At 41.4% G+C, this 21,105-nt stretch overlaps 1 protein-coding gene across 3 annotated transcripts in view; it reads right to left on the minus strand.

Moving 5' to 3' along the window:
• The window catches only part of LOC117540734 (collagen alpha-1(I) chain), a 34,587-nt gene that overhangs the window by 12,835 nt on the left and 647 nt on the right, over positions 1–21,105 (minus strand). The gene's annotated exons all lie outside the window — the stretch shown is intronic.

The raw sequence follows: 21,105 nt of genomic DNA on the forward strand, positions 1-21,105 counted from the left end.
GAAGTATAGCCTCCATAATGTCACTTTTATTTTTTTATTTTACTATACTTACTTGTTTGCCTGTCCTTATTTGTCTACCCTCCCTCGTACTGTAAAGCGTCTTTGAGTTGTGAAGAGCGCTATATAAATAAAATGCATTATTATTATTATTACTTAAACACATAATTTGTTCAGTTTGAGGAACATAAATGTTCACATTTTCCGACCTATCAGCACAGGACATATGGAATTAAGGAGAGTCAAAACCTCACTGCTCTGCACATTTCCCGTAGGAACTTACATATGCTGTGCATTCCTTTATAAACAGAGACAATGGCAGCAATGTGGTTTAAGTATTAGATTAGAGAGGAGCTGAACATCAGGGATCCAAATGACAAAGCAAGCAGCGAGCAGAAGGAGGTCATGGCAAGCTACTGTATATATTGTGAGTGAGAGAGATTCTGGAACATACCACCACAGGATCTGGCTCTAGCTTTCTGTTTCTTGGAGATAAAACTGCATCTTTTTTCTCTCTATGTCCTCTTTTCTTGGTCCCTCTCTCACCTCCTCCTCCTCCTCCTCCTCCTCCTCCTCCTCCTCCCCCTCCCCCTCCTCCTCCTCCTCCTCCTCCTCCTCCTCCTCCTCCTCCTCCTCCTCCTCTCCCTCTCTCTGTCTGTCTGCCTGACCCTGCAGATATGTGAGGCGATGCACGGCGAATGAATTAGCAGAGCAGAGGCCTCAGACAGCCCTTTATGGAATAGACGGACAGGCAGGGTGCAACACCGTGGAGAGAGGAGAAAGGAGATGGAGAGGGTGAATGAAAGGGAAGGGGGAAAAGAGGCGATGAGACACAGGAGCAAACGAGTGGGATGAAAGGACAGACAGGTGGGACAAGATGCAAGAAACTGAGGGGGAGACAGAGAAAGAGGGGAGCACACTTACATCATGAAGGAGGAACGAAGAGGGGAGGGTGTATTAAGCAGTGGGGGAGGGAAAAGAGAAAAGAGTGATGAGACGAAGACAGTGAGAGAAATAGCGGGGAAGCCTGTGCAATGAGCGCAGAGAAGGGGGGAACAGAGGGAAAGGGGGGGAGAGGCGCGATGAGAAGGAGGTCATCATCAGCGGTCTGTTTCTAACTGCATTTTGTCACTTCTGAAATATTCAGAGGAGAAACACATACAGGGCTTCTGAACTGCCAGCGCACACAATGCAGAATTGGCGCACATGCCTCGCAGCAGACTTAACAGAATGTGAAGCTCACAAGTGGAGAACAAGCCTCTGGAGGAGGAGCGGCAGTGTGTGCACGACGCGCACAACGCCCCTGCAGCACGCTCGACAACGACACAGTTAGGGTGCAAGAATGTTTATTTCAGCATCTGTCTTCCTCTCAGAGACATTATGAGTGAAATGATGACAATGGTAATAACAGCATATTGAGAATGATGACGGGGATGGTGATAGCCCGGTGGACGCCTGCTGCCGGGTGATGAATATCATAAAGATGCCAGGAATGATGATGATGGTGATGAAGGGTGCAGATACTAATGCCGATGGTAATGATGGCGATAATGAGGTCAAACTGAGAGCTGCTGAGACGCGTTGAGGGGCGGATGCTAGCAGGAGAGATGGCAGAGCAGCGAGCAGGATGCAGCAGTGCAGCGCAACCACAGGGTGGAGGTTTCCTCTGAGATCACCACACACCACACACACACACACACACACACACACACACACACACACACACACACACACACACACACACACACACACACACCACACACACACACACACCCACACACACTCACACACACACACACACACACCAACACACACACACACACACACACAACACACACACCACACACACACACACCACACCACACACACACACAACAACACACCACCACACACACACACACACACACACACACACACACACACACACACACCACACACACACACACACACACACACACACCACACACACACACACCACACACACACACACACCACACACACACACACAACACACACACACACACACAACACACACCACACACACACACACACACACACACACACACACACACACACACACACACACACACACACACACTCACACACACACACACACACACACACACACACACACACACACACACACACACACACACACACAGAACGAGGACACATGCACAGCAGCATCAAATGCTACCTTGTATGTTGCAAATCTAACTCTTAACATTGCACTATCCCTTTGAAATAAAAAGTCAAACCATCAATTTATTTCAGCTTTAGATGTACAAGCTCTACAGTCTCTTCATTATGCAATATATGCTCAACAAAAGATAATCAGTTTCTACTCTTAGTATGCTTGTTTTAAAAATTCAGCTTGGTTTTCACAAGTCCTAAAAATAGTTTTTGAGACAGTTAAAGGTTTATATCCTTAATTGTAAGCTCTCAGCTTTAACATACCCTATTTTAATGTTTTGTGCCTTTCACATTTCCTCTTAGGGTGCATCATTCACAAAACCATCTTCTGACCAAAAGCGTGTCATGGGTTTCTTGTAACATTTTGATGACGACCCTGATAACGTGTGCCAAGGAAAGCATTTGACAGTGTTTTTAACGTGTCTTCTGTTTAATTAGATATTCAAATGAGTCATTAATAACCCAGAAGCTGGTTGTTAGACAATGCTTCGACAATGAATGAACAAAAGCGGGTAATTTCTCAAGGTTTCAAAATAACCTGATTTCAGAGATGACATTTAGATTTACAGTTACATTTGGAATGACATCATAAGTTGTAATAAATTGTTAATGCTTTGCGTAGACAAGACATGTGGGTTCAGTTTCTGTGTCCGACAGCTTTTACTGAGAGAGCAGAACGAGAGAATAGAAGCGGCTGCAATAACAACAGAGCCAAATGCTGGAGAGAGTCAACTGGGAAGCTTTTATGAGGCTGAGTGTATATAAAGTATATTAAAGTTAACCTCAGCATTTCTTAGGTGATTCCCTGTAGTGATCTCAAATTATAGAAATCTTTTCGGGTAATATGAAGTGTATGGTTGTTACCGCACTGAAGCATATGGATGTAAAAAACATATTAGTATCGACTGTAAGAGGAAACATTTCAATAAGCTTAACATAAAGGTGCTTCAGTGTTGTTATGAGAATCCCTTCAAATAAACAGTATAGCAGAGTATAATACGGTGTAGACTCCCCAACCTACAACACAATACATCTCACAGCATGAGATGCTCATTCCCTGCTAGTTTTAGATCATAATGTTTGCATCTATCAGTTAGAGAAAGTGTAGTAAGTTTCCAAGTGTGAACTTCATATTAAGGCCCGATTACATTTACCCACAATATTATGACCACTAGAGCAGGTATTGGATGCAACATATATATATGTTTTTAGATTCAGTTGTCACGCTTTCTGAGGATCATTATACCAGCTGTTCATAACAAATAAAAGGTTATAATGGAAATCACTGATAATAGAATATAGAAAAACGATGCGTCTCCAGAATTTGCCTGATCATTATGTTTATTTCAGTATCAAAGTTAAACGGGACAATTGTCAGAATATTGAAGGGGCAAATCTTCCCTTCTTTCAATCCCATGGCAATTTTATCTACTTCCAAACTCAGAGCAAGATTATATTTAAAATAAAATATATACCCTTTAACTCAAATTATCTTTATCAATATTAACCTACAAATTCCAGTAATGATTGTGCTCGTTTGAGGAAACCTGTGTAATAATAATAATAATTATAATTTACATTTATTTAGCACCTTTCAGGGGACCCAAGGTCGTGTAAGATTTCCTGCAATAACCTTTGTGCTAAAGAATTTAGAAAATGGAAAATTATTTTGAAAAAAAGCCCCAGTCGCTGACTTACCTAACAACAGCAGTTTTAATTGGAACTACTTTCAACCCATGAAATACTCCCTATGAAAACTTCTCACAGAGAGGACTTTGTTTCTGTCCTGTTTCAATCAAAACCTTGAGCAGCAAATTAGCTTTCATTCATCTCCTTTGTGTCAGAGATGGGTATCTCAAAACCTCAGCATATAAAAGTGAAACTATCGGCATCATGGCTCTGCCAGCAAGTCACAAAATAATTTGGGATTTGGGTGATTTTGAGTTAGATATTATCGATTTGTGTAGTAAAATCATTGACTGTATATGAGTAAAATACAGTAGAGGGATCAATTCATTAGAGATCCACCCAAAACCAGCTCCTCTGAACCATATTTACATTATTTCTGAATGGTTGAGAAACAAACAGATGTGCAATCACCGCTAAATGCACTTTAATACAGGGGTATCTCCTCTTGCACTTTATGTAGCTCTTTTATCTTCTCCTGCACTTTATATGTCGTAGCTGCTACATTGTACTTCCATGTGGTTAATGCTTGTATATGCTGCTCTTGCTCTTTCTGCATATCATGTATTTATTTTTGCTATGTTTAGAAATGTCATGTTCTTAAATGTTGTATGTGACGGGACTATGGATGGAAATTAGCTAAAAGCAAAAATCCGCCATATTTACATTTTGAAGCATTAATTGTTAAAAATGTTCATCAATGTGCACTGTCCCTTCAAATAAACGATTAAATGAAATGAAACAAACATGTGCATTACACTAAACTATTTAAATGACCCTAATTAACTTGTGCCCCTCCTCACCTGTGAACAGCAAACTTCCAACTCAGCTTTACACTCCGCTGGTCACGTCCCTGTTTCTCCCACCCAAAGCTGCCAGCACTTATCACATAAAGACTCTCCCCAAAAAAGCTTATTTTTCCTCCCCACATTGGATTAACAAAGCCGGCATCCAAGCAATTTTCCTAATTGTAGCTAGAGATTCACAAGGCCGATATGTTCCTGTCATCTTCCTGAGCGCAGCTTTCAGTCTCTGTCATCACATTAGGACAAATCCAACTAAGTGATTATTATCAAGGGCAGCTGTAGAGTAAACCCTCCAGATATGAAGATGTGTGAGGAAGTGTAAGGCACTACTCTTGCTTTATAAATGAATAAAATAAAATACGCACACGCGACTTCATATCCATTATTGGATGAATTAGTTCCTTTTCATCACCTCTTCAGCACCATGCCAACTCGATATCAACCTGTAAAGCAGCAGTCCTCTAAATGCCCCGCCTCCAAATCAATCTATCACACTATCTGAAGATCAGGCATCCATGCCCACATAATCTGAGATGGGCCGAAATAAATAGCGAGGATAGAGAGAAAGAGGGGAGCGCAGAGGACAGCATGTCTTTCTAAACATCGCTAGGGCAAGTTCATCAGAAGCACGGACTACAGCACATTAAATCTGAGAGACGAGAATCACATCATGTCCATGGCAATCTTCGGCCCCGCGGGACACCGCTGCACTGTGCATAACAACATGGAGTGATGGAGCAGACAGAGAAGAAAAAAGGGAGAGAGAGAGAGGGAGGCTGAGAGACAGTGGAAGGGAGGGTTGCAGCTTAACCCTCTGACATTTCTGCCATCAGGATCCTATCTCTAAGCTTCACACCCACTGAGGACGAAGACCTTATATCGCCACTTAGAAATTCTGTTCGCAATTTAGTGCCTATCCCAAAGTGACCTGCTACGAGCAGCCTGATAACAAATCCAGTGGATTTAAACCTGCTGAGCTATTTGTCCTAGACTAACGCTCTAATCTTATAAGAAAGAACAAGTATCATTTGGAGTCTGGTCAAAGCTTCTGGCAACATCCTGTTCTTAATGAGTGAGAGTATTAAGAGACACGTTGTAAGTACATAACAAGTTCATTTATCAACGGGTAAAGAGAGTGATAATCGGGATCGTAGCCACTTAGTTGTTGCTATATAAAATATAAGCTAGACCTAAAATAGATTTTCTATTGATTTCCAAAACAAAAAATTATGAAGATAACATTTATTTATCTGTTGAACTCACTCGGTTCCCTCATTAACATGAATGTGGACATTTATTTTAAGTTGATCCCACACACAAGGTGCTGCTATAAATACTAACAAGAGCACCATGTGTGCTGATCCTGTTGAAAACAGTCCAAAACAAATGTGCGAGTTTTACCCAATTTGATTAACGTTTGCCAAAGACTACAGCTCTCAACTCTTTAAGCAAATGAATGGAGCTAAGAAATGTGACGATACATTTGTAACAATTTTTAAAAACTTGCAGTTCAGAATCTTGCCCAAGAAAATTTCAATTAGTGACATTTACTTTACATTACAATTTGGTGAATTTTCCTTTGTACTGCATACTCAAAACATATTATGTAATTTCTAAATGAATAAGTTATAGGCTGTTTATTATATATGATTGCACTTGGACCTGCTACGTGATTATTGCGCTATTTTTGTCGTGCCTGCCTCATTTATATCCTTTAACTCAAGGGGGAGGGGAAATAAATCTTAAAATGTTAAATGCATAAACAATAGTAAAATCCACTCTCTACTATCCTCAGCAGAGGACAGTTGGCAGTTGCACTCTGGTTGCTGTCGGGTATAACGGAGTGTTTTATCCCTTCCACGCCCAATAGTGTGTCTATGATGTTCTTAAATGGCAGCCCTGATGTTGTTTTATTTTTAGAGTAACAGAGGATTTTGACATTTCACTCGTTTGCCTCATCCTGTGTCACATGGCGAAATCTTTCCACCATAAAACAACAAAGAAAATCCCAAAGGTTGCTCAACACATTTCTTTGTTTCTCTGAGTTCTGGGTTTGAGTTTGTGAGTGTGTGTGTGTGTGTGTGTGTGTGTGTGTGTGTGTGTGTGTGTGTGTGTGTGTGTGTGTGTGTGTGTGTGTGTGTTTCAACTGCTGAGTACAGGATGTGCAAAGCAAATAACATCGAACATAAATGTGGGCTAAATGCTAGTGTACATACCCTGAAGCCCACTGCTAAATGGAAGTATTTACCCTTGGTTTGTATGTAAATGTACCACCAAAGGGAGGTGTGTGTGAGAGTTTCCGTGTGTAGAGAGGCTGTGTGGGTCAAGCTAATAAAAATATAAGAAATAGAATGGATACATTTTGTTCCATCTGTGCTTCGCGAGTGCACAGAGGACAGTACCACTGAGAGACTTCATAAGCCGCAGATAGAGTTTAGTGCTGATCCTACACACTGAGGCAAGGCAAGACCCCATTTTCCTCTCACTTGACTCGACTTAATTAACCAGAATGAGTCAGAAGCAACATTCAGGATTTAAGATGTATTATTATGGGATTGAGGATCTCTCTCTCTTTCTCTTTCCCTTTCTCTCTATCTCTCTCTCTCTCTCTCTCTGGTTGACTTCAGTGCTAACTTCCTGCTCATTACTTTAATGATGGTGCTGCTGTGAGCTTATGCTCACGAGTGCAGTTTGCTTTTTAACACTGCAGTCTGGGAATAGGGAAAAATACATACACACCCTCAAACTCATGCATACAGCAACAGAATCAAATGAAATCACATATGCATTATATATGTGTGTTGTATCAAAAACAGCTAGCTGCCTTGTCAAGAAAGACTAAATTCCAAGAATATTTCACAGCATGTATCGGTTTTGCAAGTTGCATGCATGGCCACAAGGCACATTTACTGAAAATAAAATAGTTTATGAGAGAAGGAAGAGTAAATGGGAATCTGGGTAAAGAGCAACAAACGTATTTTTTCTCCTCTGAAGTATCAGCCTAACTCCCTACATAACTGTAATACAGAGAAAGCGCCTGACAGACAGATACATCCAACCCCAGCTCTCTGCTTTTGCTTTAGATGCATTATTCATCTGTGTGCCAATTTGGAGGAACCCTCCCAATCCCCCTGCTAGCACCAACAAGGGGAAAAGGGAGAGAGAGAGACAGGCAACTAGAGAAACATAAGTCACAGCTAAAATGTCAGAAAAGAGAAAGAGAGAGGAGAAGGAGAGGAAAACAACAGAACAAAAGAATGAGTGAGATAGACGCAAGAAAAGCGGGAGCAGGAATGGCTGAATCTCTTAGATGCAATGTAGTGAAACATTGAAACAGGATTTCAAATAATCCAGGGAGAACTCTCACTATACATCTCTGTCTGTTTCATTTACGCAAAGCAGATTAATGGCGATATCCACACTAAAGACTATTAACCCTGTCGAAAACACAGAGGGAGCAAAGATCACGGGCCTGGAGCTCCTTTCTTATAGCCTGACCTGAACCGCGCACTGTCACTAAATCATACGTTGCAGTATAAATGTCAGTGCCAGCGTATGGTGCCAGCACACCGTGAAACATTATGCGTACATTTTATAACTGCTCAATGGTACTTGGAACTTCCATTTTTCTTCATAGCCCCCTCTGTCATCATCTTTTACTGCCTTAACTGTCTTGATAATGTCAGGATCATTCCCTCCCAGTCGACCACAGGGAGCACAGCCTGCCCCAGATTTTACCCCACACGTTCAGCCCCCCCCCGCACACTCTTTCCAGGTTCGTTACCTATTATGGCAGAAGGCTGTCACACATACAAACCAGATCTTTTTTAACATCCCAGACTAACAGAAGATAAATAAGTCACTCATAGCGCTGCCTCTTCACCAAGATGGATGTGTGTGTGTGTGTGTGTGTGTGTGTGTGTGTGTGTGTGTGTGTGTGTGTGTGTGTGTGTGTGTGTGTGTGTGTGTGTATGAGGGGGAAAGGGTGTGGGCAGGGGGAGTGTGTGGGCTGGATCAGTAGGATTGCCATTAATCTGCCGCCGTCTTCCCATAACGGAGCTTTTACACCCAACAGCTGGTTGCGTCTACCCCCAAAGCCAAATGCACAGAGAACTGACTACCACACTATATCAATGTTAACACTCATACTTTAAAATAATCTGTGTCATATCCGACATGTGGGTTCATTATTTCATGCGGCCTTGGCGCTATGTGATCATTCCTACTGTTATGAAATAGCATTAATGAACAGTGCTGCTGTGAAGGGCGTTGGCTGACGCTCCTCTGCTGAAGGATCTGTCAAACTGTGGAGCTGCTCTGAGGATTCGACTGTCAGATTTGGCCTTATTTGTCAGTTTGCTGTGATTCTGCTCCCTCAGCTTTGCGGTGTCACCATTCAGATTGCTTCAGATGGCTCCTTGGAGTCGCTCACATGGAGAGTATATGCCAGGACTCGTAGCTGATTTACATCGGGTCAGTCTTTACCGTGACAGACAGAATGCTAAAGCTCCACCAATAACTCTGGTTATGAGGATTTACGCAGCTATGATAATCTCCAGAGGTGCTGTCATCACAATACAAGGCTGTTAAAAATAGGTCTCACTCCTTGCATCGACCATTTAAAAAAACAAACTATTTAGCATTGAGGATACAGTACAGATTTGCAGAAAAATGTGCTCTAAAGGATACTTGGTTTCTTTTACATCTCAAGGTAATGTACCATAACATAACGCTGCGCTGCTTCCCTGTACACCTGCACAATCAAATTATATGTAAATGGAGATGGACAAAATATTAGCGCCCTGCATTACAACATCCCTACTAACTATTATCTCAAAATGATAACGGCATTGACTTAACATTTCTCCAACACTGTCAATAAGTGCATTATAAGCACTAAGGTAGAACATTTGCCTACTGCATTGTATTGGAATAGATTGTACTGCTGTCTCTAATAAACTAACTCAATATATTGTTTATAAGACACATTTGAAATGCTTTGGGCTGTGTGCACATTATTTTGTGACACAGCCCACATGCTCCCACAAATCATTTATGTCAGCCAGCAGAGAGCACAATCACATATCAACTCACTGAAATAAAGATGTGAAAGTGGGGACTCAGTTTGTGTACTTATTATTATTATTTCACAAACAGTTTGATTTCTCAGTTTCTAAGTGTGTTTTGGCATCAACTTAATTTGTGGCTTCGATCCAACATCTGATTACTTTAGGATTACACCCTGTGTTAAAGCAGAAACACAAAAGCCAAGTGTGAGTGCGAACAGAAACACATACACGTGTAGACCCACATGGCAGAGGCAGGTCCCAGGTCTCGGGTGGCAAGTGATGTTTTCACACTTGTGTGGGGAGATTGCTATTTCTGCCCGGTGCCAGATAACTCAATTATTCATCGCAGATGCTGGTGCACTCACTTTACCTCAATAAGGAAGGGGGCGGTTCGTCTTGCTCGTTGTGTGTGTGCCACGCCTGCATGTCTATGTGTGCGTCAGAGTGTGTGTGTGTGCACGAGGACCTCCAGCAGAAGATGAACTGCTGACATGCCACACCACAAAGTATGAGAGAGAAAGAGGCAAGAGGAGAAAAGGTAAAAGGAGCTGTCATAAACATGGCAATCAAAGAGATATGATGCGGGAAGTGAGGATCAAAGAGCAGAGGGAGAAGAGGGAAGGAATTAGTTCCCTTATCTTCTCTCTAAGCCAACTGTGCACCTTCAAATCCTCTCCGGCTCAATAAACAGTTACAAAGAAAAATACTTTTTGAATTACCAGCAAAACTGAAACTCAGCTACTGTGGCATTCAACCCATCTGCAAAAAGAGGTTATTTTTAAAGCTTCCTGTGCAGCTTGCTCCTGCGGTCTGAAACTAAAGCAGAACATTTCAAGTCTGTTATTGCACTTGTTGTTATTCTCACACATATATCACACACATTTCTTCATCCCCTGTTGCCAAGCATTGTTCCAACAGTAAGTACAGAAGGAGAAGACGTACAGGAGAGGAAATAAATAGATAATATGCAAATGATGTGGTCGATTCAAACCAATGTAACGTATGGGTTGATGCCCACTTAGCCACAGACCTTTACACAGTGTATAGAGTAAAGGCTGTGGCTCAGTGTGTACGGTTGTAAGTCTACCGACAGCTGCTTAGTGCTGCCCCTAGAGCACATTTATCACCCCTGACACCATATGGAGTCCCGGGAGGTCCTGAACAAACACACTGCACACATAGCCTATAGACATAGCCCACATATGCCCAAATAGTACATGTAAACAAAGACAAATCGTCATACACAAACTATTTAGACAGGAAAAATCCAAGTAACATGCACATTTTTTTTTTATTCTGCACTTTTTGCACATTTGTTGCATCTCCTGGCATCAATCTTTGACTTACACCAAGTGAGAATGTGCACATATAGGACAGATTCATAACTCTGTGTCAGCGGCAGCCTATCTCAGCCTGTGCTGCTGCCCTTATTTCCCTGAGGACGACTCCGGAGAGCCAATTGGAGCAGTTCCACATGTCGACACTTTCATGCAACCATTTACCACAGCACACTCGCCCAGTGGCTCTTTCCATCAACTTTACAGTCTGTAACTCTCACACCGACACACACTGCAGTCTGTATGTCCATGTTGTAAATTTGCAGCAACACACAAAGACAAAGTTAGCCGTCTCATTTTGACAGATCAAACACACACACATGTATTCACGCTTTAATCTTGAGGGCGGGCAGAATCTATGAGCGATTTATTTTAGACCATTCCCCAGGGGTTTTACAGGACAGAGCCAGTACTCAATCGGATCACAGCATTTGCTTTCTATGTCAGCAATTTATGAATCCTCCCGTTAGCCTGAGTTTGTCTGGTGTGTACATGCATGTGTTTGCAAGCAAGCTGATGAGGAATAGAGAGAGAGAGGTGGGAAGCGGAGATGTGGGGAGAGAGGGAGAGACAGAAAGAGCGAACTGGCACTGTGATGAGTGAATACTGTAAGTTACCATACTGTCTATAACACACGCCCCCATGGTTTTGGGTGAGTCACTCTGTGCTTGCAAGCTTGCATCCCATCTTACAAGCCCTGATATGCGACACAGTTGCTGTAAATGTGTGTTTGGGTGTGTAACATTTAAGCGAACCCTGAAAAAACATGAACCCCCGGTCGCTCAAGCTAAACTGGGACACAACAAAGCCAAAGCGCGCCACACCCCTCAACCGTCACGCTACCATCTCCCATTCACCACCCAGTGCTAAGTACCATCCGGATGACTGTGTCTAATTTTCACTGGATATACCATTTCCATTTGAAAGGTGGTTAGCGCCCATTGAACAGTGTTATCGTGGCTGTGCAGACAGAGAGAGGCTGCCCTGCTCCTCCCAGCCTCAGACAGAGAAGCCATCGATTTGATTCAGCCTTAAAAGCCGGGTTCGGCATCAACAATGGCGGCTTATGGAAAACCCATTACCCCAGGTGTATTCTGAAATGTTAAACTACATGCATGTTTGCCGTCTTTATCACTCTCTTTTTCTCTGACTGTCCTACACAGCACCACAGATGGAGAGGAGACAGGAGGGAGAACTCTGTGGGTTGCTTCTCAATGGAGTATGCAGGCTCCTCTCTAAGTGAGTCATGCTGCCTTTCTTTACACTTCTTGTCCAAGGCCACCTCCACTCCAACACAGCTACTGGCGAGTAATTACGCCTGCTCATCTATAACACTACTCACAACCTCTGACACAGTAGAAATGTCAGATGACATGCTGCTGCACTGAAAATGATATGTGATGTTTAACAATAAGATACATAACTTAGTAAGAGTAGGTTTGTCATTATTTGTATGTTATATGGCTGGTAAGCCACATGTTTAACATGTGGCTTATGTTCATTGGTTGACTGACTATCCATGTCATGCTATTCAGTCTCATTAGCTTCCTAAATAGCAAAGCGTGAGTGGTGGAAAACTCCAATGTTTTAAATGGTTAGTTCCACTTAGTGGCAGGATCAACATTATCTTCGGCGCCACTCATAAAAACAAGAAGCCATTGTGTAAACACCTAGCTAAATAAATGATGGTGCTAATATCAACATCTCACTGTTAAAAAAAAAGATTTAATATTAAACTATAAGTCCATGTACGTATTTATCATACATGCACAAACACCTTAATACTTGGATTAAGGTTGTGTACCTATTTGTCTTTATTTTAATTGTATTACTAATGTGTGCTTTAATTTTGTATTATTTCATGTCTTTTTCTGACCTGCTATTCAACTTTTGCTGTAACACTGCACATTTCCCCACCGTGGGACTAATAAAGGATTTCTGATTTCTGATAAAGGCTGCATCTACCAATTATTTTAATTGTTGATTAATCCAGATTATTTTCTTGATAAACTACATCACATATTTCCCACAATCCCTGGTTTTCTAAAAGTCCAAAGTCTTAGGAGTTAGGATATATACTTCATTTATAATGTATTCTTCAAGAACCAGTAAATGTTTATTAAAATAGTTGCCGATTGCGGAGTTACAAAAAAATAGCAGGCTAACTTGACATACATTACTATTAGCTACTACCCTTGTTATACCTAAAAGGTAACTTAATGTTTTTTCAACACTGTTCTAAATTTCATAAATACATAAAAGGGACAGAAATCACATTTTACAGGCATTGCTTCTCAGTGTGGAAGAAGCTAATCCTATCAGTAGTGATTTCACTCTGTGTTTGATTTGCTGGCCTTGCATGTTTGATGCCAGCGAGATGTGTGTGTGGCAGTGTGAACGGGGTTAATATAGTGCAGAGTTCTGCTAATTAGTTACTGCACGGTTTAGATAAGTGGGTTAGCAAAGACTCCATGACAGCGACCACGCTGACAGACCCAGCTTGATATTGATCTGATGGCTGAGTGAAGGGGACCAACTCAGCAGGTGCTTTCATTAAACAAGTCCAACACATCCACACACACACACACACACACACACACACACACACACACACACACACACACACACACACACACACACACACACACACACACACACACACACACACACACACACACACACACACACAAACGTGTCAGATTACATTGGAACGTATTGCTTCTGCTCAGTGCTGACAGAGGGATAGTGGAGGTGTACCGATCCCGTCAAATACAGTTTAAAAGTGCTGAAAAGGATGACGTGTGTTTACGAAATTGGTAACAAATGGCTAAATAAATATGGATTTCTGTCTGTGTTTGCATGAAAGAGAAGGAAAGTGTGTGAGATAGAAAAAGAAAGAGACCACTTGGGACTGCAGCTCTCTTTCATGTGGAGGTGAATACATAAATAATCAAATGAAATCATCAAAAACAGCCCAAAATAGTTCCAGCCCTTCTCGCAGTAATATACACACAAAGCATCGTACGTTCCACATTCTTCAAAGTTATAGAAGTTGCTAACACTCTTCAAATTTAATTAACTCATATATTGAAATTTCACGACAGAAATATACTGTAGCTTTGTGAGGCAAGTATTCAAAAGACATAGGTATAGAAATAGAAAACAAATGTCATTGTGCAATAAAACAATTCAAAAATGATGTGGTTGTGTAATGTAAGCCGCAGCTTCCGTAGCTACCCATTATCTGATGGTAGTTAAGTGCAATCTGCAAGGTGCTGGGGGAGCGAAGAACTAAATAAAGATGTTTTTAAGGTTTTGAAGCACTGAGAAATCTCAACCCCAGTTGTGTCACTTCACTTCCTCGCTTAACGCAATCTGCTGCCTCTTAAAATAGCTCAGAGTTTCTCTGAAGCCAAGCTCTTGAGTTAACACCAAGATAGACAGATAGTACATGCTGCAAAAGAAACACAATGTCAATGCGAAAAGCCACAACATCCACGCTGCACCAAAACACAATGCAACATCTGGGGATTAAATATGTGATGCAGCTGTGTGCCTTGTGTTAAAGGTGCAAGCATGGTTTTGGCTGCTTTGGTTTTTGTTATCAGCCACCTGTGATAATTGGCACAAACTTTTTCATGGCAACAAATGCTTGTGACCTTTATTTCGCTTTTGAAAACTTGACGACATTTCTGACCTCACAGAGAAAATGTCAAACCAACGTCTGCTTGCGCAAAGAAATATCACATTCATAAATGTGCCAGCAAAGTCTATACAGATTAGCTGCTCTTGCTTATGTTTTGATTTCACTGTGTACTATTTCTTAAAGCTGAAAGGCAGCCTCTTGAGTGGAGTTCAGCTGATGTGATCTCTCTTTCCACAAGCCATTCTTATTAAGCAGCACCACTAAAAGCCCGAGGATTCTCTTACTAAACCAATCAATAGGATCTGTCTTGCCACAGTCCCCAGAGCCCTCGACTCCACCCTTCATTCTTCCTCCGGCTTTCCCTGTCCCTACTGTCTCACTCATTCATACTCACCATGAAGAGGATGCTGCTGTGTATGTATGCGTGCATTAGTGTGATCCTGCACACAGAAAACCGTTCCGATACCAAATGTAGCAGCTAACTCAAACCTCAGGAGGTGAAACAGGTGAAAACGGTCTTCTGAGGCTGAGTTGAGGGCAAACTGCCGGGTAATGAATAAATAACAAACCAGTCAGCACCAACGCCCCGCTGTCCTCCCCATCTTTGAGTGCAGAGGCTGATCTCCCATCACTAACACCTGTGTGACTGTCAGAAGAATTAATAAACAGCTACTGTTGCAAAGCTGAATGTGCCTACCACTGTTCACAGTGCTTACACTGGTTGCCTGTGTCTCATAGAAAGAAACATTCAAGGAATAGTAGCACACACATTCATGGTGATACTATAACCGGGTTGCTATTCAGAGCAAAACATACAAATATTTGCATAGTGTAAATATGCAAATGCAGACAGATGGATGAAAAAGGTGTAGAAACATAAATACATGCACACAGCCAAATGCACTCGTGTGACAGATTGATCACAACAAGTCGTTTTTTCATACTGAAATCGAACCGCTGCACATCACTCGGTTATCTCCATGTCTGATGCAAGAGGCCCTTTACGAACTCAGTTGTGTTTGCTAGTTGATGCTAGGGCTTGTAGTTGCATTATGAGTACTACACACTGCCACTCTGTGTCTAGACAAAATCAGATATTGAATTTGCTCAGTAGAAAGAAGCAAAGTCTGACGAAACACACCTGTGGCCAGCAAGTCGCTGCACTCACAGTATGAAAGAGGTTATGTAACTCTTCCCTTACTGAGAGCAAGAGCAGGCAATATTTTTATGTAAAAGTATGCCGAACTAAGAGCATAAAACACAAAGCAGAAGCGCATCCCGTCCCCGCTAATGGGACCCAGCTGATTCGCTCTGTTTGCGCAGATTAGACTTGTTGTTGGTATGAACAGTTCTCCACCCACAAGTAGTGACAAACTTTAAGAATGAAAAACTAAACAGTCTTCTTTTATTTAAGCATATATTCAGAGTGCACTGCTGTAATGTGGCTTTGGGGCTTTTACAGCGAGTGAAACAGTCCAACAGCCATCAGCAGTGTACCATAAAAAGGTCAGTTAAAATGTCAATAAAAACATTGATTATGTGGAATAAAAACGGTGAGGGGAACTTGTGCTGGTCCGTTTATGCATGTTTTCCTCACTGAATATTTTTAGTTTTACTGCACTTGATTTTAAACTAGAGTAGCATACTGTTCTGGCATTTTCTGAATCCTCTAAACCTCCAACCATCTGGATGAAATAATATTCCGTCTGTCACTTGTCACAAAATATATTTAATGTAGGTAGCCTATAAAAAAACATATTGCTTTTCTTTACAAAAAACGCAAGCACAATCTCTTGTTTGATGTGAAAATATAAAATACTGAAAATAAACGTTTAAAGATAAATGGCATAGGTGACAGTGATAAATGATAAAGCCACACATGAATATATTAAGGAAGGGATTTTGTATACAGCATCATAAGAAGGCCAATAAATCAAAGAGCACTGTTAAGACTACATTATGAGCTGAGGCTGAAAAATGTGTTCCCTTAATGGAGCACATTGAACCTGATGCTGAGACCTTGAGAAGGTTTTCAAACTCTCTAAAAGTTTAAAGAAATGCTAGGAGAATGGTTTTAACCTTGGAAACTTACTTGTGTGTGTGCTTACAGACACACAGTGTAGCATTTTGGTAAATCTCTCACTAATAAAGCACCAAAACACTCCTCAGGAGAAAAGCATGTTTCTGAGTGCGGGTGGTTGGCTATAAGGGAAACTAGGATGGATTATCTACATGTAATAATGCAGCTACACTGTTCTAAACAAGCTTATTATTTCCTATTCTTGTATAATGACTGTATCACATTAGACTTAATGGGGGGTTAACAGAATATCTATGTAAAACAGTGCTTTTTTCTTTGCTGCTTGTTTATAGTATTGTAAACAGTCATGTTCAGGGACATTATGCTGTAATGCTGCTGAGACATGAATCAATACTTATGAATTACAGTGCTCCCACTCTAATGGCAAGCTACTACAATGCTGAACGCAGCCTGAGATGTATTTAGTGCACACTGAAATGACAGATGCTAAACTGCCTGTGCACTCAGCAATTATTGAGGGGGATTCTGTATAATTACATGTTAAATGTACAGATTGAACAAGCAGGACACAGGAACAGGTGTCAGCCTCGAGATAAAATGTACCGTAGTGTGAAAAAGATGAAGGTCAATGTCCTTTTTCTTTCTCTAGGAGGAGAGTTATTGAGACTGTCAATAATGTGCTGCGCCATCATCATCTTTCTTAAGCTTTGGTTGCTATGCTGATCTCGTTTTGTTTAGATGTGGTATTATATGTGCTCAATGTCAATGTTCAATAGGACAATAGTGGAGTAAAACAACGATTCAAAAACGGTTTCATTCATTCATCTCACTTTTATCTGCCTGTCATGCCTTTGCTTTCTCCCTTCACTGCCCATTTCCTTGTTTCCTCCCTTGGTCTCTGCAATGCCTCTTATTGCCCTATACACGGCATTAATAATTGAGAGCATTTTATGCAGACAGTGAGTTTTGGTGCCCTGAGCCCATTGGTCACGGATCCATGGCACTAATGCTGGGTGGCAGGCCAGTTCCAGGCCCCGCACTCCAAGTCCGGGCTAGGGCACATCTGTCTGGCTGACTGGCCAATCTACGCCCCCCCACCCGATCCCTGAGCCATTACGCACTCAGCTGACATGTACACACACATGTGCACATACACACTTCAAAGATTCACGGACCATTTACTCTGTGATCTGTAGAGCTCCAATCACACTCTTGCACCTTTTAGAAACAACCGAAGGGTTTGGACAATGACTGACATTTTCAAAACCCTAAATAACTGTGAACCGCTGTTGTCCCTTATAAACACTGTAATTCTCACTAACAGACACACCATCATACACTCTCTCTGTTGAATCGGTATTTATCTTTATAGGACTATGATTACCTACTCTATGAAAAAGAGGGAATGGCTGTGGAGGAAAATATTATTTAGAGTTCATTGAAAAGGAAGGTAGTTTTATTAGACAGGAAGGCAGTTTAAATTGACCCGTTTTGGTTGGTTTAATGCCTATTGAAAAAGCCTGTAACTACTATGTGGCATTTATAGCGATTTTAAAGCTTCAAGGAGAATTTAAATCAAGCAGCAGAGCATTTGAGGACAACTTTAAACTCAGTAAGTTTGGAAGAACAATAGCAAGGTCATTGGCACTGTGATTTGTCTCATTGTTTGGATCACAACTTTATTGCTTAGATAGCGGTAAGCAAACAAAGAAATACAAGTGAAATACATTTTGATGAAACGCTCGCAGCTATTCTACATAACACATGCAGTCATTTTCTATATGATACAGTTAACTATCATTATATTTGTAACAATATTCTCAATCGCACAAGATATATATATCTAAATAAATAAATATTAAATAAATATTATGATATATCATAATATTTCACTAGCATTTTCTCATGTTTTTTAACTGCCCAATAATAGCAGGTGTATTGTCTGTTCATTGGCAAGCTAGCAGTGTACACCACAACTATGTGCATAGAGTAAGCCTATGTTACGTTTGATGCACAGCTCAAAATCTGACTGACATCAAAACATAAATAAACGTGTTCTTTATATTATTTTCCATTTAACTATTATGTGTAGCTGTGTTTAGGACATGTTGACTGCATGTGACACTTTATTAAGTACACCTTCACAATCCATGGTCTTCACTACAACAGCTCTGTCATAAATGTATCTGTGTGAAAGCGTTCATTTTTTGTTGGTGGAAATGTATTGATTATATTATATATTAATTAGTGATGTCATGGTAAAATAATGTGCTGCACTGGATTTTATTATATTGAGAAGTTTTTCAGCTTTTTTGTCATGTGGCAGAACATCAGACAGATCTCCCAATATAATGCAGTCTAGTAAAAAAACAACAGTAGCTGGTAATCCAATGGGAGGCTGTGGCTCAGTGGTATAGTGTGCTGAACTTTGAATCAGGGGGTAGCAAGTTCGAGTCCCACTGCAGTCAGCATGTCGTTGTGTCCCTGGGCAAGACACTGCACCCCAAATTGCTCCTGTGGGGATTGTCCTCAGTACTGAATGTATGTAAGTCGCTTTGGATAAAAGCTTCTAACAAGTGACATGTAATGTAATCCTATAATCTTATTAAACCCCTCTGTGATAATGTAAGAAACACTGAAACTTACAAGCAACAAAATGCAAACTTTATTTAAGAACAATTGTATTTGACTGCATTAGATTGTATAGGTGTATTATTCTGGATGTAAGGAAGATATGTACATGGAAAATTATACTGATGAGAGCAGGTATAATGTATAAGCTTAACAGCCACTCCTAAATATCACTCTTAAGGTCTGCATGTGAGTTTATAAAAGAGACAACATTCGCACGGGTATGTATGCCTGAGTAGGAGAAGAAGAGAGGGAGGTAGACAGTGCACAGAAGCCGCGGTGCAGGTGTGCAAGTGAACTCAAGAGAGTGTTTTCAATGAGATGAAGGTGGGAAGGGAGGATGGGATGGAAGGTGGAAGTGAAGGAAGGGATCGAGTGATAGAGGGAAGGAGGGAGGGAGGAGGAAGGAGCGCTCCAGTCCTGTCGCCTTGGGTGCATCAGCAGCAGGAATTGTTCTGTGCCCTGTGGGGGCCATCTGACTGTTCTGTCACCCTCCACAGAAGGCTGACTCTGCCTTAAAGTGCTCGGCCCCGCGCCTGCAGTTCGACATGCTTGATGTTTAATACATACAAAGGGAGAATATTGAGAACGCCTCGGGAGAAATGCAGTACATAAGCTGTAAGGGAGATTTTTTTTGTCAGTTTGTAGAACAACCAAGAATAGAGGAGCTCCTGTGCAAAGTGTGCGTGGGCAGGCTGTGAACATAATTGCCCAAAGCTGGAGCTCAATCGCAAATTTGAAATATACGAGATCCAAGAGTTAAGCACCTCTCAACAACATGCACTTGCAGTAAGTGGGGGACAGTTTCATACTGGTGATTGTGTAATGCAGTGGCTTATCTATGCCTGGAAACATACGTCACATACATTTGTGATGTTTCAGTCAAACAGTGAGGCTAACCTGAACTGCAATGCTTCTCCCATTGTGCCCCTGCCCCTGCAATCAGTGCTAGTGTGGTGTAATTCAGGGCATCACTTCTCAATAAGGCAGGAGAATGGGCCTCAGGGGTGACCCTCCTGCTTAAGTCAACACAATGAGTGTAATGAGGTGAAATACACACACATACATGCACACACACCCACTCACACACACTATGGAGATGGGAACCCTTGCTGCATAGTAAGAGGATTTCATTCATCTACATGCACTGAGCTTGCTTGAGAAGTTCTCCTCACACCCACACATTGAGCAGCACCGCAGGGCTTCACTCCGATCTTATTACAGGTGAGACATGTATTGCAGACTATTTTAGATATACCATAGTTGTTCTATATAGTTCTAGAAGCACTAATTTTAAGACAGAAAGCTATAATGGTTGTATCTTCACAGACAGAACTTGCATTTTTTGCAAAAAATCCTCCTCAATGTCACCTATTAGCGGAAGATTAAACATCAAATTGATATTAAGCCCCTGTTTCTGTTTGACATGCATGTGTCTGCTCTCTTGCACCTTACAGTCTCTGAGTTCATCATTTTCTGAGTCCATAATTAATCAGCCCTGCTATGTAGGACTGGTGCCTTTCTCTTATCATCATATAGGCTACAGCAGCAACCCACGCCCTCCGGGCCATCAGCGGATTAATGATGAGTGTCTGTGATAGGAGAGCCCCTCACAAAGGCTTTATTAATTAGCCTTGCAACGACACAGTGGCCGCAGTGTGCAACACATGCTCACTCTAATCAAAACTTTAAAGGGAAC

The sequence above is a fragment of the Gymnodraco acuticeps genome, unplaced genomic scaffold, assembly GCF_902827175.1.
Source record: "Gymnodraco acuticeps unplaced genomic scaffold, fGymAcu1.1, whole genome shotgun sequence".
Taxonomy (NCBI): domain Eukaryota; kingdom Metazoa; phylum Chordata; class Actinopteri; order Perciformes; family Bathydraconidae; genus Gymnodraco; species Gymnodraco acuticeps.